The sequence below is a fragment of the Mesoplodon densirostris genome (genome assembly GCF_025265405.1).
Source record: "Mesoplodon densirostris isolate mMesDen1 chromosome Y unlocalized genomic scaffold, mMesDen1 primary haplotype SUPER_Y_unloc_1, whole genome shotgun sequence".
NCBI lineage: Eukaryota > Metazoa > Chordata > Mammalia > Artiodactyla > Ziphiidae > Mesoplodon > Mesoplodon densirostris.
Genome location: NW_026778236.1, coordinates 4,520,593 through 4,535,947, shown reverse-complemented (window position 1 = coordinate 4,535,947; position 15,355 = coordinate 4,520,593). Strand labels below are relative to the sequence as shown.

Below are 15,355 nucleotides of genomic sequence, written 5' to 3'. Positions count from 1 at the left end.
GGTTTATTCCTAGGTATTTTATTCTTTTTGTTGCAGTGGTGAATGGGAGTGTTTCCTCCAGCTCTTGACAAGTGTGATTCTAACTTTACTGTCTCTTAATTTGACTGCTTAGGTACCTTATATGTATTTTGTCGTTTGTGGCTGGCTTCTTTCACTTGGTGTACTGTTTCAAAGTTTATAAACTTCAAGGTTTATATCTTGTAGCATGTGTCATAATTTCCTACATTCGATCTACTTTTCATTGGTTGATATTTGGTTTGCTTCTGTCTTTTGGCTATATTGAATAATGCTTTCATGAATACAGATGTACAGATATCTATGCAAGACCCTTTTTCAGTTCTTTTGCGTATAGTATTCCCAGAGGTGGAATTCCTGAAACATAAAGTTTAATCTTTTTTTGTGTGTGTGGTACACGGGCCTCTCACTGTTGTGGCCTCTCCCATTGTGGGGCACAGGCTCCAGACGCGCAGGCTCAGCGGCCATGGCTCACGGACCCAGCCGCTCCGCAACATGTGGGATCTTCCCGGACCAGGGCCGAACCCATGTCCCCTGCATCGGCAGGTGGACTCTTAACCACTGCGCCACCAGAGAAGCCCAAAGTTTAATCTTTTGAAGAGGAACCATGTCATTTTTCACAGTGGTTCTGTCATTACACTCCTACCAGAAAGGCAGTCCAGTACCTTTTTCTGAATAGTACTGTGAAGAATGAGCAGGCTTATTCCTTATTCTTCTTGTTTCTTATTCTTTAGAGGAAGAGCTTTCAGTCTTTCATTATTGATTGTGAAATTAGCTGTGGGCCTTTTATGTATATCCTTTATTATATTGAGGTATTTTCCTTCTTTTCCTTGTTTGTTAATGTTTTTATCATGAAAGAGTATTGAATTTGTCGAGTGAACATTCCTCTACATTTTTGGTTTGAACACCAGTTTCCATTTTTCTTGAGTATGTATTTAAGAATGGAATTACTGGATTGCATGATAATCTGTGTTTAATTTGTTAAACTGTTTACCACATTACTAGTAGCAAATGAGGGTTCCACTTTCCACATGCCTACTAATACTTGTTATTGACTGTTACATGGTTGTAGTCATCTCATTATACTAACTAATGTCAAGCATCTTTTCATGTGTATGTTGACCATTTATGTAACTCTTTTGGAGAAATAACTATTTAGGTCCTTTGCATATTTTAATTGAAGTTTTTGGTTTTTGTAATTGATATTTTTCAAATATGGTAAAATATGCATAATATAAAATTTACTATATTAATCATTTTTAATATATACTTGAGTGGCATTAAGTATAGTCACAAGGTCATGCAACCATCACCACCATCCTTTCTTATCACCCCAAACACAAACTTTGTACCCATTAAATAATTTCCCATTCTCCTTTCCCTCCAGCCTCTAGTAACCACTGTTGTTTTCTGCCTATGAATTTGACTGCTCTAGATATGTCACGTAAATGGAGTCATACTTTTGTGTCTTGCTTATTGCATTTAGCATATTGTCTTAAAGATTCATCAGTATTGTAGCATATAACAGAATTTCATTCCTTTCTAAAACTGAATAATATTTTTATATTTATATAGCACAGTTTGTTCATTCATTCTTCTGTTGTTGGACATTTGGATTGTTTGTATCTTTTTGCTATTGTGAATAATGCTTTTGTGAACATTGGTGTAGCAAATTTCTTTTTGACTTCTTGCTTTTATTTGGGTATAGGCTTAGATTAGAATTACTAGATTATATAATTTGAAACCCCAACAGCAGCGATTCCATTTTACATTCTGGCCAGCAGTGCACCAGCTTTCCAATTTCTCCATGTATAGGTCAACACATATTTTCTGCTATTTGTCTTTTGGTCAGTTTGTGGGCTGGTTTTTTGTTTTGGTAATAGCAGTTTCCTAATGTGTGAAAGTAAACTATTATCTTCCATCTGGACTTGTATTTCCCTAAATGATGAGATGCTGAGAATCTTTTCATGTACTTGTTGCCGACTTTGGAGAAATGTCAAGAATCTTACAGCTTTAGCTCTTATGTATAGGTCTTTGACTTACTTGGAGTTGAAATTTTGTATGTGGGCCAGCCTCATTCCTTTGTAGTGGATATCTAAGTTTCCTATTTATTGGAAGGGCTGTCCTTCCCCATTAAGTGATGTTGACACCCTTGTCAAAATCAGTTGACTGTATTTGTAGTAATTTATTTCTGGGTTCTCTGTTCTATTCCATTGGTCTCCAATGTATCCTATGCCAGTACCACACTGATTTCTGTAGCTTCTTGAAGCGTAATACCTTCAACTGTACTTTGTGGCTATTTGGTGTCCTTGAGATTCCATGTGAATTTTAGGGTGGATTTTTCTATTTCAGGAAAATTTTAGCTGTATTTTTTCACTTCTCCATTGTTGTTTGAATTTTGATAAAGTTTGAGTCTGTAGAACACTTCGGTAGTATTGACATCTTAAGTCTTAGAATTCATGAACACAGATGTGTTTCCATTAATTATGTCTTTAATATCTTTCAGCAATGTTTTCTAGTTTTTAGTGCTTGTATACTTTTACTTCCTGGTATTCATTTTGATACTGTTGTTAGTAGAATTATTTTCTTAATTTTCTTTTTGGATTGTTAATTGTCAGCTTTTTAAAATGCAACTGTTTTTTGTAGGTTGATTTCTGTAGCATGCAACTTTACCAAGTTTATTTGTTGTAACAGGTTTTTGGTAGATATTTTAGGGTTCTTTACATATAGGATAATGTCATCTGCAAATAGATGATTTTACATCTTCCTTTTCAATTTTGATTGCTTTTTTTTCTTTTTCTTGACTAATTGTTGTGACTGTAACTTCCAGTTCCGTGTTGAACAGAAATGGTGAAAGTAGGCGTTTGACTTGTTCTGATCTTAGGGGCAAAGCTTCAGTCTTTTAATATTGAATTGAGTATAGTGTCATCTAGAGGTTTTTCATATGTAGTCTTTATCATTCTGAAGAAATTTCTGTTTCCTTCCATTTCTTGTTTTTATTAGGAAAAGTTGTAGAATTTTGTCAGATGTGCTTTTTCTGAATAACTTAAGATGATTGTGTGTCTTTTTCCCTTACATTTTATTAATGAAAAGTTTACATTCATTAATATTTGTATGTTGAACCATTTTTGCATTCCAGGAATAAATTCCACTTACAGGTGGAATTCCCACTTCCACTTATAAGTGGTGTAGTATCCTAATGTGTAGCTGAATTAGATTTGCTCATATTGTACTTTATTGAGGTTATTGTTGACTTTGAGTTCTTATGTATGTTTGGAATAAGAGACCCTTATCAGATACATGACTTATTAACATGACTTAAAAGGGTTTTTGTCGTATTACAGGATTTAAAAAATAATTTTGGTAGTGTTCTGAAAACAAAACTGCTCATTTTAAAGAAGTGCATTTTTTTTTTTTTTTTTTTTTTTTTGTCGCTTGTACTTTTTGTGTCATTTTCAGAATCCACCAAATCCAAAGCAGTAAATATTTACCTCTGTGTTTTCTTTTTCTAGTTAGGTCTTGGACCCATTTTGTTTTACTTTTCCCTTACAATGTGAAATAAAGTTTCAGCTTCATTCTTTTGAAGTTAGATATCCAGTAGTCATAGCACCATTTCTCGAAGACACTGCTCTTTCTCCACTGAGTGGTTTTGGCATCCTTGTCAAAATTGACATAGACATGTGGCTTTGCTTATGATCTCTCATTTTTACTCCATTAGTCTAAACGCTACCCTGTTTTGGTTACTGTAGCTATGTGGTAAATTTAGAAATTTGAAATTGTGACTCTTTCAACTTTGTTCTTTTTCAAGACTGGCTGTTTGGGATCAGTTGCAATTGTATTTGAATATTTTTTTTATTAATCTCTGCTTTAAAACAAAGTGAATCAGTCATACATATACATCCGTTCCCACATCCCCTCCCTCCTATGTCTCCCTCCCTCCCACCCTCCCCATCCCAGCCCTCCAGGCAGCCACAAAGCACCGAGCCGATCCCCCCCGCGCCACGCAGCCACCCCCACCATCCATCCAACCCACGCCTCGCAGTGTATACACGTCCATGCCTCTCCCCCGCCCCATCACAACCCCCCCCATATCCCCAAGCCCACCCCCAATAGGTCTGTGTCTCTATTCCTGTTTTACCCCTAAGTTCTTCATGACATTTTTTTCTTAAATTCCATATATGTGTCTTAGCATATGGTATTTGTCTTTCTCTTTCTGACTTACTTCACTCTGTATGACAGACTCTAGGACTATCCACCTCATTACAAATAGCTCAGTTTCGTTTCTTTTTATGTCTGAGTAATATTCCATTGTATATATGTGCCACATCTTCTTTATCCATTCATCCGATGATGGACACTTGGGTTGTTTCCATCTCTGGGCTATTGTGAATAGAGCTGCAATGAATATTTTGGTTCATGTCTCTTTTTGAATTATGGTTTTCTCAGGGTATATGCCTAGTAGTGGGATTGCTGGGTCATATGGTAGTTCTATTTTTAGTTTTTTAAGGAACCTCCATACTGTTCTCCATAGTGGCTGTACCAATTCACATTCCCACCAGCAGTGCAAGAGGGTTCCCTTTTCTCCACACCCTCTCCAGCATTTATTGTTTCTAGATTTCTTAATGATGGCCATTCTGACTGGTGTGAGATGATACCTCATTGTAGTTTTGATTTACATTTCTCTAATGATTAATGATGTTGAGCATTCTTCCATGTGTTTGTTGGCAGTCTGTATATCTTCTTTGGAGAAATGCCTATTTAAGTCTTCTGCCCATTTTTGGATTGGGTTGTTTGTTTTTTTGTTATTGAGCTGCATGAGCTGCTTATAAATTTTGGAGATTAATCCTTTGTCAGTTGCTTCATTTGCAAATATTTTCTCCCATTCTGAGGGTTGTCTTTTGGTCTTGTTTATGGTTTCCTTTGCTGTGCAAAAGCTTTGAAGTTTCATTAGGTCCTATTTGTTTATCTTTGTTTTTATTTCCATTTCTCTAGGAGGTGGGTCCAAAAGGATCTTGCTGTGATTTATGTCATAGAGTGTTCTGCCTGTGTTTTCCTCTAAGAGTTTGATAGTGTCTGGCCTTACATTTAGGTCTTTAATCCATTTTGAGCTTATTTTTGTGTATGGTGTTAGGGTATGATCTAATCTCATACTTTTACATGTCCCTGTCCAGTTTTCCCAGCACCACTTATTGAAGAGGCTGTCCTTACTCCACTGTACATTCCTGCCTCCTTTATCAAAGATAAGTTGACCATATGTGCGTGGGTTTATCTCTGGGCTTTCTATCCTGTTCCATTGATCTACCTTTCTGTTTTTGTGCCAGTACCACACTGTCTTGATTACTGTAGCTTTGAAGTATAGTCTGAAGTCAGGGAGCCTGATTCCTCCAGCTCCATTTTTCGTTCTCAAGATTGCTTTGGCTATTCGGGGTCTTTTGTGTTTCATTACAAATTTTGAAATTTTTTGTTCTAGTTCTGTGAAAAATGCCAGTGGTAGTTTGATAGGGATTGCATTGAATCTGTAGATTGCTTTGGGTAGTAGAGTCATTTTCATAATATTGATTCTTCCAATCCAGGAGCATGGTATATCTCTCTATCTATTTGTATCATCTTTAATTTCTTTCATCAGTGTCTTATAATTTTCTGCATACAGGTCTTTTGTCTCCTTAGGTAGGTTTATTCCTAGATATTTTATTCTTTTTGTTGCAATGGTAAATGGGAGTGTTTTCTTGATTTCATTTTCAGATTTTTCATCATTAGTGTACAGGAATGCCAGAGATTTCTGTGCATTAATTTTGTATCCTCCTACTTTACCAAATTCATTGATTAGCTCTAGTAGTTTTCTGGTAGCATCTTTGGGATTCTCTATGTATAGTATCATGTCATCTGCAAACAGTGACAGCTTTACTTCTTCTTTTCCACTTTGGATTCCTATTATTTCCTTTTCTTCTCTGATTGCTGTGGCTAAAGCTTCCAAAACTAGGTTGAATAAGAGTGGTGAGAGTGGGCAGCCTTGTCTTGTTCCTGATCTTAGTGGAAATGGTTTCAGTTTTTCACCATTGAGGACGATACTGGCTGTGTGTTTGTCATATATGGCCTTTATTATGCTGAGGAAAGTTCCCTCTATGCCTACTTTCTGGAGGGTTTTTATCATAAATGGGTGTTGAATTTTGTGGAAAGCTTTCTCTGCATCTATTGAGATGATCATATGGTTTTTCTCCTTCAATTTGTTAATATGGTGTATCACGTTGATTGATTTGCATATATTGAAGAATCCTTCCATTCCTGGAATAAACCCCACTTGATCATGGTGTATGATCCTTTTAATGTGCTGTTGGATTCTGTTTGCTAGTATTTTGTTGAGGAGTTTTGCATCTATGTTCATCAATGATATTGGCATGTAGTTTTCTTTGTGACATCCTTGCCTGGTTTTGGTATCAACGTGATGGTGGCCTCGTAGAATGAGTTTGGGACTGTTCCTTCCTCTGCTACACAGAGTTTGAGAAGGATAGGTGTTAGCTCTTCTCTAAATGTTTGATAGAATTCGCCTGTGAAGCCATCTGGTCCTGGGCTTTTGTTTGTTCGAAGATTTTTAATCACAGTTTCAATTTCAGTGCTTGTGATTGGTCTATTCGTATTTTCTATTTCTTCCTGAGTCAGTCTTGGCAGGTTGTGCATTTCTAAGAATTTGTCCATTTCTTCCAGGTTGTCCATTTTATTGGCATAGACTTTCTTGTAGTAATCTCTCATGATCTTTTGTATTTCTGCAGTGTCAGTTGTTACTTCTCCTTTTTCATTTCTAATTCTATGATTTGAGTCTTCTCCCTTTTTTTCTTGATGAGTCTGGCTAATGGTTTGTCAATTTTGTTTATCTTCTCAAAGAACCAGCTTTTAGTTTGATTGATCTTTGCTATAGTTTCCTTCATTTCTTTTTCATTTATTTCTCATCTGATCTTTATGATTTCTTTCCTTCTGCTAACTTTGGGGGTTTCTTGTTCTTCTTTCTCTAATTGCTTTAGGTGCAGGGTCAGGTTGTTTACTCGAGATGTTTCCTGTTTCTTAAGGTGGGATTGTATTGCTATAAACTTCCCCATTAGAACTGTTTTGGTGCGTCCCATAGGTTTTGGGTTGTCGGGTCTCCACTCTCATTTGTTTCTAGGTATTCTTTTAATTTCCTCTTTGATTTCTTCAGTGATGACTTCGTTATTGAGTAGTGTATTGTTTAGCCTCCATGTGTTTGTATTTTTTACAGATCTTTTCCTGTAATTGATGTCTAGTCTTATAGCATTGTGGTCGGAAAAGATACTTGATACAATTTCAATTTTCTTAAATTTACCAAGGCTTGATTTGTGACCCAAGATATGATCTATCCTGGAGAATGTTCCATGAGCACTTGAGAAAAATGTGTATTCTGTTGTTTTTGGATGGAATGTCCTATAAATATCAATTAAGTCCATCTTGTTTAATGTATCATTTAAAGCTTGTGTTTCCTTATTTATTTTCATTTTGGATGACCTGTCCATTGGTGAAAGTGGGGTGTTAAAGTCCCCTACTATGAGTGTGTTACTGTCAATTTCCCCTTTTATGGCTGTTAGTATTTGCCTTATGTATTGAGGTGTTCCTATGTTCGGTGCATAAATATTTACAATTGTTATATCTTCTTCTTCGATCGATCCCTTTATCGTTATGTAGTGTCCTTCTTTGTCTCTTCTAATAGTCTTTATTTTAAAGACTTTTATTTTTTCTGATATAAGAATTACTACTCCAGCTTTCTTTTGATTTCCATTTGTATGGAATATCTTTTTCCATCCCCTTACTTTCAATCTGTATGTGTCTCTAGGTCTGAAGTGGGTCTCTTGTAGACAGCATATATATGGGTCTTGTTTTTGTATCCATTCAGCCAATCTGTGTCTTTTGGTGGGAGCATTTAGTCCATTTACATTTAAGGTAATTATTGATACGTATGTTCCTATTCCCATTTCCTTAATTGTTTTGGGTTCGTTATTGTAGGTATTTTCCTTCTGTTGTGTTTCTTGCCTAGAGAAGTTCCTTTAGCATTTGTTGTAAAGGTGGTTTGGTGGTGCTGTACTCTCTCAGCTTTTGCTTGTCTGTAAACGTTTTAATTTCTCCATCAAATCTGAATGAGATCCTTGCTGGGTAGAGTAATCTTGTTTGAAGTTTTTTCTCCTTCATCACTTTAATTATGTCCTGCCACTCCCTTCTGGCTTGTAGAGTTTCTGCTGAGAGATCAGCTGTTAACCTGATGGGTATTCCCTTGTGTGTTATGTGTTGTTTTTCCCTTGCTGCTTTTAATATGATTTCTTTGTGTTTAATTTTTGACGGTTTGATTAATATGTGTCTTGGCATATTTCTCCTTGGATTTATTCTGTATGGGACTCTCTGTGCCTCCTGGACTTGATTAACTATTTCCTTTCCTATATTAGGGAAGTTTTCAACTATAATCTCTTCAAATATTTTCTCAGTCCCTTTCTTTTTCTCTTCTTCTGGAACCCCTATAATTCGAAGGTTGGTGCGTTTAATGTTGTCCCAGAGGTCTCTGAGACTGTCCTCTGTTCTTTTCATTCTTTTTTCTTTATTTTGCTCTGCATCAGTTATTTCCACTATTTTATCTTCCACATCACTTATCCGTTCTTGTGCCTCAGTTATTCTGCTATTGATCCCATCTAGAGTATTTTTCATTTCATTTATTGTGTTTTTAATTGATGCTTGATTCATCTTTAGTTCTTCTAGGTCCTTGTTAACTGTTTCTTGCATTTTGTCTATTCTATTTCCAAGATTTTGGATCTTGGAAATAGAATCTTCGCTCATCTTTACTATCATTATTCTGAATTCTTTTTCAGGTAGACTACATATTACCTCTTCATTTGTTAGGTCTGGTAGGTTTTTATCTTGCTGCTTCACCTGCTGTGTGTTTTTCTCTCTTCTCATTTTGCTTATCTTCCTATGTTTGGGGTCTCCTTTTTGCAGGCTGCAGATTCGTAGTTCCCACTGTTTTTGGTGTCTGTCCCCAGTGGCTAAGGTTGTTTCAGTAGGTTGTGTAGGCTTCCTGGTGGGGGGGACTAGTGCCTGTGTTCTGGTGTTTGAGGCTCGATCTTGTCTTTCTGGTGGACAGGTCCATGTCTGGTAGTGTGTATTGGGGTGCCTGTGGCCTTATTATGTTTTTAGGCAGCCTCTCTGCTAATGGGTGGGTTTGTATTCTTGTCTTGCTAGTTGCTTGGCATAGGGTGACCAGCACTGTAGTTTGCTGGTCGTTGACTGCAGTTGGGTGCTGGTGTTGAGATGGAGATCTCTGGGAGATTTTCGCCGCCTGATATAATGTGGAGCTGGGAGGTCTCTTGTGGACCCGTGTCCTGAAGTTGGCTCTCCCACTTCAGAGGCACAGCACTGACTCCTGGCTGCAGCACCAGGAGCCTTTCATCTACCCGGCTCAGAATAAAAGGGAGAAAAAGTAGAAAGAAAGAATTAGTAGAAGAAAGAAAGAGAGAAAGAAAGGAAGAAGGAAAGAAAAGAAGGACGGAAAGAAACAAAGAAAGAAGGGAGGGAGGGAGGAAGGAAAGAAAAATAAAGTGTGAAAGGAAGAAAGGGAGGGAGGGAGGAAGGAAAGAAAGAAAGACAGGGAGGGAGGCAGGAAAGAAAGAAAGGGGCGGAGTAAGGGAGGGAGGAAGGGAAGGTAGGAAAAAAAGAGAGAAGATAAAGTAAAATAGAATAAAGTATAAAATATAGTAGAGTTATTAAAAATAAAAAAGTAATTATTAAAAGAAAACGGACGGATAGAACCCTGGGACCTATGGTGGAAGCAAAGCTATACAGAGAAAATCTCACACAGAAGCATACACATACACATTCACAAAAAGAGAACAGGGGGGAAAAAATGGAAAATCTTGCTCTCAAAGTCCACCTTCTCAATTTGAGATAATTCGTTGTAAATAGAGGAAAAGGGGAAAAAGTCTGAAATCTTGCTCTCAAAGTTCACCTCCTTAATTTGGGATAATTCATTGTAAAAAGAGGAAAAGGGGAAAAAATCTTAAATCTTGTCCTCAAAGTCCACTTCCTCAATTTGGGATGATTCGCTGTCCATTCATGCACTCCACAGACGCAGGGCACATCAAGCGGACCGTGGAGCTTTAATCCGCTGCCTCCGAGGCTGCACAGAGAGATTTCCCTGTCTCTGCTCTCACAGCTCCGGGGTCTCAGCCTTGGACCTGGCCCCGCCTCTGCGCGTAGGTCGCTGGAGGGCGTCCGTTCTTCGCTCAGACAGGACGGGTTTAAAGGAGCCGCTGCTTCGGGGCCTCTGGCTCACTCAGGCCGAGGGGAGGGAGGGGCACGCAGTGCGGGGTGGGCCTGCAGCGGCAGAGGCCGGCGTGACGTTGCACCAGCCCGAGGCACTCCGTGCGCTTTCTCGGGGAAGCCGTCCCTGGGTCCCCGGACCCCGGCAGTGGCGGGCTGCACAGGCTCCCCGGAAGTGGGGGTGGACAGTGACCTGCGCTCTCACACAGGCCTTGTGGCGGCGGCAGCAGCAGCCCCAGCGTCCCACGCCCGTCTCCGGGGTCCGCGCCTTTAGCCGCGGCTCGTGCCCGTCTGTGGAGCTTCTTTAAGCAGCGCTCTTAATGCCCTCTCCTCACGCACCAGGAAACAAAAGGGAAGAAAAAGTCTCTTGCCTCCTCGGCAGCTCCAGACTTTTTCCCCGGATTCCCTCCGGGCTAGCCGCGGCGCACCAACCCCTTCAGGCTCTTTTCCTGCCACCAGCCCCAGTCCTCTCCCTGCGCTCCGACCGAAACCCGATACCCGAGCCTCAGCTCCCAGCCCTGCCCACCCGGCGGCCGAGCACACAAGCCTCTCCGGGCTGGTGTGTGCCTGAGGGCACCGATCCTCTGTGCGGGGAATCTCTTCGCCTTGCCCTCCGCACCCGTTGCTGTGCTCTCCTCGGCTGCTCCGAAGCTTTCCCCCTCCGCCACCCGCAGTCTCCGCCCGCGAATTTGCTTCTAGTGTGTGGAAACGTTTCCTCCTTCACAGCTCCCTCCCACTGGTGCAGGTCCCATCCCTATCCTTTTGTCTCTGTTTATTCTTTTTTCTTTTGCCCTACCCAAGTATGTGGGGAGTTTCTTGCCTTTTGGGGGGTCTGAGGTCTTCGGTCAGCGTTCAGTAGGTGTTCTGTAGGAGTTGCTCCACGTGTAGATGAATTTCTGATGGTATGTGTGGGGAGGAAGGCGATCTCCCCGTCTCACTCCTCCGCCATCTTCCTCCGGATTCCCCTGTATTTGAATATTATGATTGGCTTACCAGTACTGCTAAGAAGGTCATTGCAGTTTTGATAAGGGTTGCATTGAATGTGTAGATTGCTTTGAGTAGCTTTGCCATGTTAATGATATTAAGACTTCTAACCTATGAACACATATCTCTTTCCATTTCTTTTTCTTGTTTAATTTTGTCAGCAGTGCTTTGTGGTTTTCATTGTATTAGTTTTTCATCTCTGGTTAAATTTATTCCTAAATATTTTATTCTTTATAATGCTGTTGTTAACAGACTTGTTTTTGAAAGTTTCTTTTTTAGGTAAAGGACAATTGAATTTTGTGTGATTGTGTGTTGTGCAACTTAGCTGAATTCCTTTACTAGCTCGGTTTTTTATGGGTACATTCTTCAGGATTTTCTATGTATTAGATCATGTGGTATGCAAATATAGCTATACATCTAGTTTACTTAATATTTAAAAAATTTTCTGCTAAATTGCTTTGCGTAGAACTTACACTACAGTACTGAATGGAAGTGGCAAAATGTTGGAATCCTTGTCTTGTTCCTGATCTTAGAGGAAAGCTTTCAGTCTTTAATCATTGAGTATAATATTAGCTGTGGGTTTTTCACAAGTGCTTTTCGTAGGTTGAGAAAGTTGTCTTTTAATCTGAGACTGTTGAGGATAGTTACCATGAAAGGGTGCTGATTATTGTTAAATGCATCAGTTAGGATGATCATGAGTTTTTTTAACCCTTTTCATTTTACTGATATAGGGTAGTACATTGGCTGGTTTTTATATTTGAATCATCCTCTATATTCCTGGGACAATTTCACTGGATCATGATGTATAATCATTTTAATATGCATCTAGACTTGGTTTGTTAGTATTTGCTGAAGTGCCTTGTATCAGTGTATAATGTATAGTGGTTTGTAGTTCTCGTGTGTTGTCTTTGTCTGACTTGATGCCATAAAGTGAGTTAAGAAGGATTCATTCCTTTTCTGTTTTTCAAAGAGTTTGAGTCAGATTGCAATTTTTCTTATAATTTTTCTTTCACTGGTAGAATTCACCAGTGAAGCCATCTCATTCTGAGCATTTCTTTGTTCAGAGGTTTTAGATTACTGATTAAATCTCTGTATGTGTTATCAGTCTTCAGATTTTTTATTTCTTGAGTCAGTTTGGGGAGATTTTTTTTAGTAGATTTTTCATTTCATCTAGATTATATGATTTGTTGGTGTACAGTTGTTACATTGTTCTCTTATATAATACCTTTTTCTGTGAAGTTTTTAGTTATACCCATTTTCATTTGTGATTTTAGTCATTTGAACTTCTTTCTCTTAGATTAAGCTTTTTCAGTTGTTATTCATCTGTCTCGAAGTATCTTTTCATTTTTCCTTTGTGAGTTCATCTTTGACCCATGGTTTTTAAAAGTGTGTAGTTTAATTTTCACATATCTGTAATTTTTTTGGTTTTTCATTGGATATTGATCTCTAGTTTCATTTGTTTGTTGTGCAGAAAGATTTTATTATTTCAGTTTTTTTTATACTTCATTGGGATTTGTTTTATGGCCTAACATGTTTTATCCTGGGGAGTGGTCTGTTTTACACCTGTGAGAAATATGAATTCTGCTGTTACTGGATGGGATAGTCTGTGTCTACGTTGAGCTGGTTTATAGTGTTGTTCACATTTCCTATTTTCATATTCATATCTGCTCTGGTGGTGATCTGTCTATTATTGTCATAGCAATATTAAAATCTTCAATTATTTTTATAGAATTTTCTATTTCTCCCTTCAACTTTGTCAATTTTTGCTTCATTTATATTGGGGCTAGTTTTAAGTTATGTTGTTTTGTCTTCTTGATGGATTGACCATTCTTTTCAGTGTATAATGTCTTTTTATCTTGAATAATTCTCAAAATCTATCTTGTCTGATAGTGATACAATGACCCCATCTCTCCTTTGGTTACTATTTGGACAAAATAAATTCTTCAGATTTTTTCCCTTTTAATTTGTTAGTGTTTAAGGCTTTGAGTCTTTTCAAGACATAATAGATCAGTTCTTTTTCTTTATTCTGTCAGTTTCTGCCTTTTAATTGAAGAGGCATTCCTCTTCAATCCATTTACATTTAAGGTATTTACTGATAATGAAGAACTTAATTCTGCTCTTTTTTTCTTATGTCGTTAATCATTTTTCTTCTCAGTTCCCACATTACTCCTTCATTTTGTGTTTAATTTTTCATTGATTATTTTTCTCTTTTATTACTCATAATTGCTCTTTTATATTGTGTTTAATTGATTGTTTAATTGACTTTTTTCCTCAGTATGTCATTTCCCTTTTTGTATATTTTTTAGTTAATTTTTTGGTGGTTACCTTATACAACTAATATATATTACACTTGGTTAATACCACCTTAGTTTTAAACATTGTTCCTACACAGAGTCTTCTCTATCCCTTTGTTATTATGGTAAATTATATCTTCATAAATTGTGTGCCCATTAATATAGACTTATAATTATTATTTTATATTAATACATTTGTGTTTATATCATAAGGGTAAAAAGAGTCACAAATCAGAAATACAATAGTATTGAGCTTTTACATTTACATGTGTAGTTATCTGTATCATATTTTCTCATAAATCTTTGAGTACCATCTAGTGATTTTTGAACTTCTGCCTAGATAACTCCCTTTACTATTTCTTGTAGTGCAGATCCCTCAGTTTTTGTTTGGGAATGTCAATTTGTCCTTCAGTTTTGAAGGATAGTTTTTATCGGTTATAGAATTCTTGATTTATTTATTTTTCTTTTATAACTTACAATATGTCTGCCTACTATCTGTGGTTTCCTTAGTTTCTAGTGAGAAATAGGCTGTTAATCATACTGAGAATACTTTGTAGGAGAGATAGCACTTCTCTCTTGCTGCTTGTAAGAATCTCTATTAGCTTCCAACAGTTTGGCTATGCTTGGATTGCATTAGGCTTGTTGGATGTGTAGATTAATATCTTTAGGGAAGTTTTCAGCTGTTACTTCTTCAAATATTCTATTTCTTGTTTCATCTTCTCTCCTTTAAGGACTCTTATTAAGAGTATGTTGGTTTGCTTGAATGTTTCCCACAGCTGACTTAAAGGCTCTGTTCATTTTCCTTTATTCTTTATGCTCCTCAGTGTAAATAATCTCAATTGACCTGTCTTCAAATTTCCTGATATTTAGTTCTGACCTTTCATTCTATTGAATTGCTCCAGTGAATTTTTTGCTTCAAATATGATACTCTTCTGCTCCAGAATTTCTATTTGAGACCTTCTTTTTCTTCTGTCTCTCGAGTCTATTTGAGGAGACGTTGTTTTCCTGGTTTCCTTTAGTTCTTTGTCAATGGTTTCCTTTAGCTTTTTGAGCATATTTAAGGTGCTGAAAGCCTTTTTCTAGTAAGTCCAGTGTCTCTGCTCTCTCAGTGACAGTTTCTCTTTTTTTTTTACCCCTGTCATTGAATGGGTCATATTTTCTTGGGTTTTTTTTTTTTTTTTGCATGTATTCTAATTTTTTATTGACAGCTGGGTATTTTGAGTATTTTAATATGACTCTGCTCTGGAAATCATATTCTCCTTCCCTTGGGGTTTTTTGTTGCTACTTTTTGGCATTGTGTACTGTGTATGTTTTATATGACTTTTCTTAAAGGATTTTGCAAAGAAAAATTTTTTGTTAGAGCTCTGAATACTCTTATTAAATTCTTTGCAGATTGGCTCTGTGTATGACCTTTCAATGCATAGATATTTACAACTCATCACTTAAGCACAGCTTGGAGGTATAGCAAGAGTTGGTATTCCTTGAAATATAAGGAAGCTTTCAGAAGCAGGAATTTTGGAGTTTTTCCTCCCAAGTGTACTGCATTATCTGTTGTTTTACCCAACGGTTTTTTTTGTTTTTTGTTTTTTTGTTTTTGGCCTGTAGTAAGCTTTGGTTGGTTCATTTGCTTTTAGTATTTTTGAGAAACGTCCTCTTAACTCTGAGATAGTTCCGAGTTAGGCAGAATAAAGATAAACTTTTTGCATTAGTTCTTCAGTGTATTCTCAAACAGGTTAAAATAAACACAGTTCTTTGAG

The 15,355-nt window shown here is 37.5% G+C and overlaps 1 protein-coding gene across 7 annotated transcripts in view; it reads left to right on the top strand.

The window, feature by feature from the left end:
* Positions 1–15,355, top strand: part of LOC132482989 (lysine-specific demethylase 5C-like) — a 45,421-nt gene that overhangs the window by 13,166 nt on the left and 16,900 nt on the right. The window lies entirely within an intron of this gene.